This window comes from Triticum aestivum, chromosome 5A, assembly GCF_018294505.1.
Source record: "Triticum aestivum cultivar Chinese Spring chromosome 5A, IWGSC CS RefSeq v2.1, whole genome shotgun sequence".
Classification (NCBI taxonomy): Eukaryota; Viridiplantae; Streptophyta; class Magnoliopsida; order Poales; family Poaceae; genus Triticum; species Triticum aestivum.
Window position 1 is genome coordinate 463,385,893 of NC_057806.1, and position 8,761 is coordinate 463,394,653.

An 8,761-nucleotide genomic window follows, 5' to 3' on the forward strand; every position below is an offset into this window, starting at 1 on the left:
TGATCACGGAGGGCTTCTACATCAACACCATAGCCTCTCCGATGATGTGTGAGTAGTTTACCTCGGACCTTCGAGTCCATAGTTATTAGCTAGATGGCTTCTTCTCTCTTTGGATCTCAATACAAAGTTCTCCTCGATTCTCTTGGAGATCTATTCGATGTAATCTTCTTTTGTGGTGTGTTTGTCGAGATCCGATGAATTGTGGGTTTATGATCGAGATTATCTATGAACAATACTTGAATCTTCTCTGAATTCTTTTATGTATGATTGGTTATCTTTGCAAGTCTCTTCGAATTTTCAGTTTGTTTTGGCCTACTAGATTGATCTTTCTTGCAATGGGAGAAGTGCTTACCTTTGGGTTCAATCTTGCGGTGCTCGATCCCAGTGACAGTAGGGGAAACGACACGTATTGTATTGTTGCCATCGAGGATGATGGGGTTTATATCATATTGCATTGAGTTTATCCCTCTACATCATGTCATCTTGCTTAAAGCGTTACTCCGTTCTTATGAATTTAGTACTCTAGATGCATGTTGGATAGCGGTCGATGTGTGGAGTAATAGTAGTAGATGCAGGTAGGAGTCAATCTACTTGTCACAGACGTGATGCCTATATACATGATTATACCTAGATATTCTCATAACTATGCTCAATTCTATCAATTGCTCGACAGTAATTTGTTAACCCACCGTAATACTTATGCTATCTTGAGAGTAGCCACTAGTGAAACCTATGGCCACCGGGTCTATTTTCCTTCATACAAGTTTCCAATCTATTTTATTTTGCAATCTTTACTTCCAATTTATATCATAAAGATACCAAAAGTATTTATCATATTATTATTATCTCTATCAGATCTCACTCTTGCAAGTGGCCGTGAAGGGATGGACAACCCCTTTATTGCGTTGGTTGTGAGGTTTTTATTTGTTTGTGTAGGTAAGAGGTGACTCGCGCGTGATCTCCTACTAGATTGATACCTTGGTTCTCAAAAACTGAGGGAAATACTTACGCTGCTTTGCTGCATCACCCTTTCCTCTTCAAGGGAAAACCAACACATGCTCAAGAGGTAGCAAGAAGGATTTCTGGCACCGTTGCCGGGGAGATCTACGCCAAGTCAAGACATACCAAGTACCCATCACAACTCTTATCATTCGCATTACATTATTTGCCATTTGCCTCTCGTTTTCCTCTCCCCCACTTCACCATTGCCGTTTTATTTGCCCTTCTTCTATTCGTCTTTCCATTTGCTCTGATGTCTTACTTGGCTCATTTGCTCGTTTAGTTGGAATAGTTGTTTATTTATTGCTAAACAAAGAACCTAAGATCTATGGATCCTCATCCGCTTGCTAATCTTTTTAAGAGATCCAATTATGATGAACCAATTGCTAGTGAGTTTTGTGCACTAGATTATCTTTGTGAAGTTTTGCTTGAAATTCGTGAATCTGAAAATTGTGATGAAGTACTTTATGGAGTGATTCAAGATGGATCTTTGAATAGAAAGCATGATTGCAATGATGATAGTATAAATTCTATTAATGTCAATTGTGCTTATAATATGCAAAACTCTAAGCTTGGGGATGCTAGTTTTGTTATGTCTACTACTTGTTGCAATGATCATGATATTCTTCTTTTGATCTTGAAAATTTATTTAAGCCCCATGATGAATATGAGATTGATAATAGTGTTTGCAATATTACTGAAAGTGGTTTTGGAAGATTGTCAACTTTAGATCCCACATATTTGGAGAATATTCAATCTTATGAAATTTTTGATAAAAGTGGGTTTGGAGAGGTCATGACTTTAGTTAATGTTAATCCCACTATTTTGGAAGAGTGTCAACTTTGCATGCATGTGGATTGTGTTGAAAATATTTTATGTGATAGCTATTTTGTTGAATTTGCTTATGATTCCACATGCAATTATTATGAGAGAGGAAAATATGGTGGTAGAAATTTTCATGTTACTAATTTACCTCTCGTTATGTTGAGATTGCTATTGTTTCTTTTCGCTTCCTTGCATATGCTAGTTTATGCTTGCCTTGATAATTTGTTTGCCTATAAGATGCTTATGCATAGGAAGTATGTTAGACTTAGATGTGTTTGTCACTTGTCTTGTGATGCTCTCTTTGTGCTTCAATTCTTGTCTTTCATGTGAGCATCGTTGAAATCTTATGCCTAGTTATAAGGCTTTAAAGAAAATCGCTTGTTGGGAGGCAACCCAATATTTTCCCTTGCTGTTATTCAATAAATAATTTATCTAGCCTCTGTTTTGGTTGTGTTTTTTGTGTTTAATTAGTGTTTGTGCCAAGTAGAACCATTGGGAAGACTTGGGAAAAGTCCTTTTGATCTTGCTGTAAAAAACAGAAACTTTAGCGCTTGCAAGAATTGCTGCCATTTTTTATTGAAGAGTGCTATTTAGTTAATTCTTTTTTAAGATGATTAATACATAAATTCCTCACGTCCAGGAATTTATTTTAGAATTTTTGGGATTCCAGAAGTTTGTGTCAGTTACAGATTACTACGGACTGTTCTGTTTTTGACAGATTCTGTTTTTCGTGTGTTGTTTGCTTATTTTGATGAATCTATGGCTAGTAATGGAGTTTATAAATCACAAAGAAGTTGGAATACAGTAGGTTTAACACCAATATAAATAAAGAATGAGTTCATTACAGTACCTTGAAGTGGTGTTTTATTTTCTTTCGCTAACGGAGCTCACGAGATTTTCTGTTAAGTTTTGTGTTCTGAAGTTTTCAAGTTTTGGGTAAAGATTTGATGGATTATGGAACAAGGAGTGGCAAGAGCCTAAGATTGGGGATGCCCAAGGAACCCCAAGGTAAAATCTAAGGACACCAAAAAGCCTAAGCTTGGGGATGCCCCGAAAGGCATCCCCTTTTTTGTCTTCGTTCATCGGTAACTTTACTTGGAGCTATATTTTTATTCACCACATGATATGTGCTTTGCTTGGAGCGTCTTGTATGATTTGAGTCTTTGCTTTTTAGTTTACCACAATCATACTTGCTGTACACACCTTTTGAGAGAGACACACATGAATCGGAATTTATTAGAATACTCTATGTGCTTCACTCTATGTACTCTATGGTTTCATTTTATAGAAATAATTGATCTCTCATGCTTCACTTATATTATTTTGAGAGTCCTTTAGAACAGCATGGTAATTTGCTTTTGATATTATAAAAAAACTTTCATATAAGTGCATTGAATACTAAGAGAAGTTTGATACTTGATGATTGTTTTGAGATATGGAGATAGTGATATTAAAGTTGTGCTATTTGAGTAGTTTTGAATTTGAGAAATACTTGTGTTGAAGTTTGAAAGTCCCGTAGCATGCACGTATGGTAAACATTGTGTAACAAATTTGAAACATGAGTTGTTATTTGATTGTCTTCCTTATGAGTGGCGGTCGGGGACGAGCGATGGTCTTTTCCTACCAATCTACCCCCCTAGGAGCATGCGCGTAATACTTGGTTTTTGATGACTTGTAGATTTTTGCAATAAGTATGTGAGTTCTTTATGACTAATGTTGAGTCCATGGATTATACGCACTCTCACCCTTCCATCATTGCTAGCCTCTTCGGTACCGTGCATTGCCCTTTCTCACCTTGAGAGTTGGTGCAAACTTCGCCGATGCATCCAAACCCCGTGATACGATACGCTCTATCACACATAAACATCCTTATATCTTCCTCAGAACAGCCACCATACCTACCTATTATGGCATTTCCATAGCCATTCCAAGATATATTGCCATGCAACTTTCCACCGTTCCGTTTATTATGGCACACATCATCATTGTCATATTGCCTTGCATGATCATGTGGTTGACGTCGTATTTGTGGCAAAGCCACCATTCATAATTCTTTCATACATGTCAGTCATGAGTCATTGCACATCCCGGTACACCGTCGGAGGCATTCATATAGAGTCATATCTTGTTCTAGAATCGAGTTGTAATCATTGAGTTGTAAATAAATAGAAGTGTGATGATCATCATTAATAGAGCATTATCCCAAGAAAAGGGGGGAGAAAGGCCAAATAATGAAAAGGAAGGCCCCCCAAAAAGGGGCAATGCTACTATCCTTTTTTCCACACTTGTGCTTCAAAGTAGCACCATGATCTTTATGATAGAGAGTCTCTTGTTTTGTCATTTTCATATACTAGTGGGAATTTTTCATTATAGAACTTGGCTTATATATTCCAACAATGGGCCTCCTCAAGTGCCCTAGGTCTTTGTGAGCAAGCAAGTTGGATGCACACCCACTTAGCTTCTTTTGTTGAGCTTTCATACATTTATAGCTCTAGTGCATCCGTTGCATGGCAATCCCTACTCCTTGCATTGACATCAATTGATGGGCATCTCCCTAGCCCATTGATTAGCCGCGTCAATGTGAGACTTTCTCCTTTTTGTCTTCTCCACATAACCCCCTTCATTATATTCTATTCCACCCATAGTGCTATATCCATGGCTCACGCTAATGTATTGCGTGAAAGTTGAAAAAAGTTTGAGATTACTAAAGTATGAAACAATTGCTTGGCTTGTCATCGGGGTTGTGCATGATGAGAGCATTCTTGTGTGACGAAAATGGAGCATGACCAAACTATATGGTTTTGTAGGGATGAACTTTCTTTGGCCATGTTATTTTGAGAAGACATGATTGCTTAGTTAGTATGCTTAAAGTATTATTATTTTTATGTCAATATTAAACTTTTATCTTGAATCTTTCGGATTTGAACATTCATGCCATAATAAAGAAAATTACATTGAGAAATATTTTAGGAAGCATTCCACATCAAAAATTCTGTTTTTATCATTTACCTACTCGATGACGAGCAGGAATTAAGCTTGGGGATGCTTGATACGTCTCCAACGTATCTATAGTTTTTGATTGTTCCATGCTATTATATATTCTGTTTTGGATGTTTAATGGGCTTATTTATACACTTTTATATTATTTTTTGGGACTAACCTATTAACCGGAGGCCCAGCCTAAATTGCTGTTTTTTTTTGCCTATTTCAGTGTTTCGCAGAAAAAGATTATCAAAAGGAGTCCAAACGGAATGAAACCTTCGGGAGCATGATTTTTGGAACAAACGTGATCCAGAGGACTTGGAGTGGACGTCAAGCAACCAACAAGGAAGCCACAAGGCAGGGGGGCATGCCTACCCCCTAGGCGCGCCCTCCATCCTCGTGGGCCCCTCGTGGCTCCACCGACCTACTTCTTCCTTCTATATATACCTATGTACCCTGAAAACATCTGGGAGCACCACGAAAACCTAATTCCACTGCTGCAACCTTCTGTACCCGTGAGATCCCATCTTGGGGCCTTTTCCGGCGCTTCGCCGGAGGGGGCATTGATCACGGAGGGCTTCTACATCAACACCATAGCCTCTCCGATGATGTGTGAGTAGTTTACCTCAGACCTTCGGGTCCATAGTTATTAGCTAGATGGCTTCTTCTCTCTCTTTGGATCTCAATACAAAGTTCTCCTCGATTCTCTTGGAGATCTATTCGATGTAATCTTCTTTTGCGGTGTGTTTGTCGAGATCCGATGAATTGTGGGTTTATGATCGAGATTATCTATGAACAATATTTGAATCTTCTCTGAATTCTTTTATGTATGATTAGTTATCTTTGCAAGTCTCTTCAAATTTTCAGTTTGGTTTGGCCTACTAGATTGATCTTTCTTGCAATAGGAGAAGTGCTTAGCTTTGGGTTCAATCTTGCGGTGCTCGATCCCAGTGACAGTAAGGGAAACGGCGCATATTGTATTGTTGCCATTGAGGATAAAAAGATGGGGTTTATATCATATTGCATGAGTTTATCCCTCTACATCATGTCATCTTGCTTAAAGCATTACTCCGTTCTTATGAACTTAATACTCTAGATGCATGCTGGATAGCGGTCGATGTGTGGAGTAATAGTAGTAGATGCAGGCGGGAGTCGGTCTACTTGTCACGGACGTGATGCCTATATACATGATCATACCTAGATATTCTCATAACTATGCTCAATTCTATCAATTGCTCGACAATAATTTGTTCACCCACCGTAATACTTATGCTATCTTGAGAGAAGCCACTAGTAAAACCTATGGCCCCGGGGTATATTTTCCATCATACAAGTTTCCAATCTATTTTATTTTGCAATCTTTACTTTCAATTTATATCATAAAAATACCAAAAATATTTATCTTATTATTATTATCTCTATCAGATCTCACTCTTGCAAGTGACCGTGAAGGGATTGACAACCCCTTTATCGCGTTGGTTGCGAGGTTTTTATTTGTTTGTGTAGGTACGAGGTGACTCGCGCGTGGTCTCCTACTGGATTGATGCCTTGGTTCTCAAAAACCAAGGGAAATACTTACACTGCTTTGCTGCATCACCCTTTCCTCTTCAAGGGAAAACCAATGCATGCTCAAGAGGTAGCAATGATAGGGCCACCCACGTACGCTAGCAAGACGCAGGTGCTATTGCCGGAGCTAAAACTCGTGTATGAGAGGTAGCGACTCCCTGACGCCATGCTTGACAACTTCCCATGAAGGGGGTCTGTGTTGATTTGCATCGGAGGCGCCCCAAAACCCTATTGCGCCCGTTTGCACTATATAAAGCAGAGGAAACCCTTTCGCCAAGAGGAAGTTATTCATCAAGCCAAGAACCGCCAGGCTGTCATCATCACCATTCCCACCTACAACAAATGTCACCATCTCCATTAGCCATAATACTTATAGTCGATAGTGCATCACGACCAATGTAAGACTTATAATCATTCATGTTTAAGTATCAATCTTTACAGTGTCTATTGCTTATGAATTATTCGCGATGTCTGAGTAGTCCCCTTGGTCTAAGGGTTGAGGCATCTCATGTATGTGCGTCAAGGGATCATTGGTTTACTTTGATATGTTAACAGATTTCCTATGTGTTGCACAACTTTTGCCTCATTTCCTTAATCATAAGACTTGCATGTATGCAACATATGGAAGATTGGACAGGGAGATATTATGGACAGAGAAGAGTGACTTCTATGAGGAATATCGGTGACAGAGATATTAATATAGTAGATGGAAACGAGTCTTTGGGATAAATAATGTGCAATCATTAAATGCCCAACGTATTGGTCCAATTTATTCCTTAATATAACTGAGGTAATCCCGTTAGTCAAAAGGGCCTTGGTTGGACAATATAACCTTGATCCGGCGTTGGTCGGTCATTGGCTTATTTGAAACCATTTCTCACAACAATTCATTGACAAGCTATATGTTACAACTTGACTAGTGTCATGTTGTTTATTCAGATAAGATCTGAGCACAAGTACAGTTACAGGTAAAGCCTTTAGCCATAGCCTATTTATTTTATTATTGTCTTTTAGTTGCCTATACAATTTGGTTCAAAAAACTGGAACTCTTTGAGATAACAAGTTCTTGTATAAATCTTCTTGCTAAGCATCACTTCCCGTGGGCTCGATAAGCCTAGGATATCTGGGGAAATAAGCTACTTCTACATCTAAAACCCGATCAAAGATAATCATAAATTTTGATTCCTTCCTTCTAAAAAGATGGTTTATTCACCCAACAAATTATGTTTAATACATCATCGTAGGTGCCAGGTCTTATTAGGTTTTCTTATTTTGAATGTCACTTCAACTCAATGTTTAACTTTTTGGCAAATATAGATATTGGACCATTTTCAACTCCAGTTTCAGTAGTGGTAAAAATGATAGCTCCTGGCCATTGTTTTGATTAGTGGGAAATTTACATGTGTGCTAGCCATACTTAATTATCTTATCCAGAGTTGGCAATTTTTTACCATGTGGATTGTATTAATTTGCATTGATTTAGAAAACAATTTCCTAAATTTGACATGATTGACATGATTTTTCATGTACATATAGATAGTTGCTAGTGAAATTTTAATTTGCCATGAGTTAGAGAACAAATTTCGTAAAGTTTCCAACAAGTTCCCATGATTTTTAGGAGAATAAAATTCCTAAATTTTCCATGCGACTACTACAAATTTTCCTAAAGTTGCATGTCTTTCTTAGGAAAATTGTTTTTCTGTAATTTGACATGTGATAAGTACAAGCTTTTCCTTAAAAAATCTACTTGTTTTTTTTGAGAAAACGCAGAAGACTTTTGCGTTTCATTGTATTGAAAAGATAGAAATTTGTTACAACCCTCCTAAGGGCATGACCAATGCCCCACGCTGGACAGCTTCCCCGCAGGTCCACGTCGGAGGCGAGCTGCCATGGAAGAGAGAGGAGAAAAAGACGTTAGCTTGCAGAGCTCAGGTGCAGCTTGTAGAGGAGGTAGAAGCTTGAGGGAGAGAGAGAGTGTGGTCCATGGACAAATGTGGTAGTGCATGCGCTGCTCTTGGGAGAGAGGGAGAGTGCGTGGAAGAAGAAAAGGTAAAGTCCATGTGCTATGGGGAGAAAAAGATGGGAAGTGAGAAGAGGCTAGCTCACGTCACAAGGCTATCGGTTAGATTGAATGAAAACTGAATGGAGTCTCATTTTTGTTGTGATGATGTGGAGGTCTTGGGGCAGCACTAGGTGATGCCACCATTGTTCATGCCCTAAGAGGCCAAGTTCAAGAAAAAATAGTAAAAGCTAGTGTATATCCCAGGTGGTTGGTAAGATCACCCTCAAGCCACGGGCACCAGCGCGTGCCCGTTGATCAGCTTCATCCTTGATCTTAGAGACCAGGGTATGGACGAGAGGCAGGGCACCATCGAATATGCATTTGTTG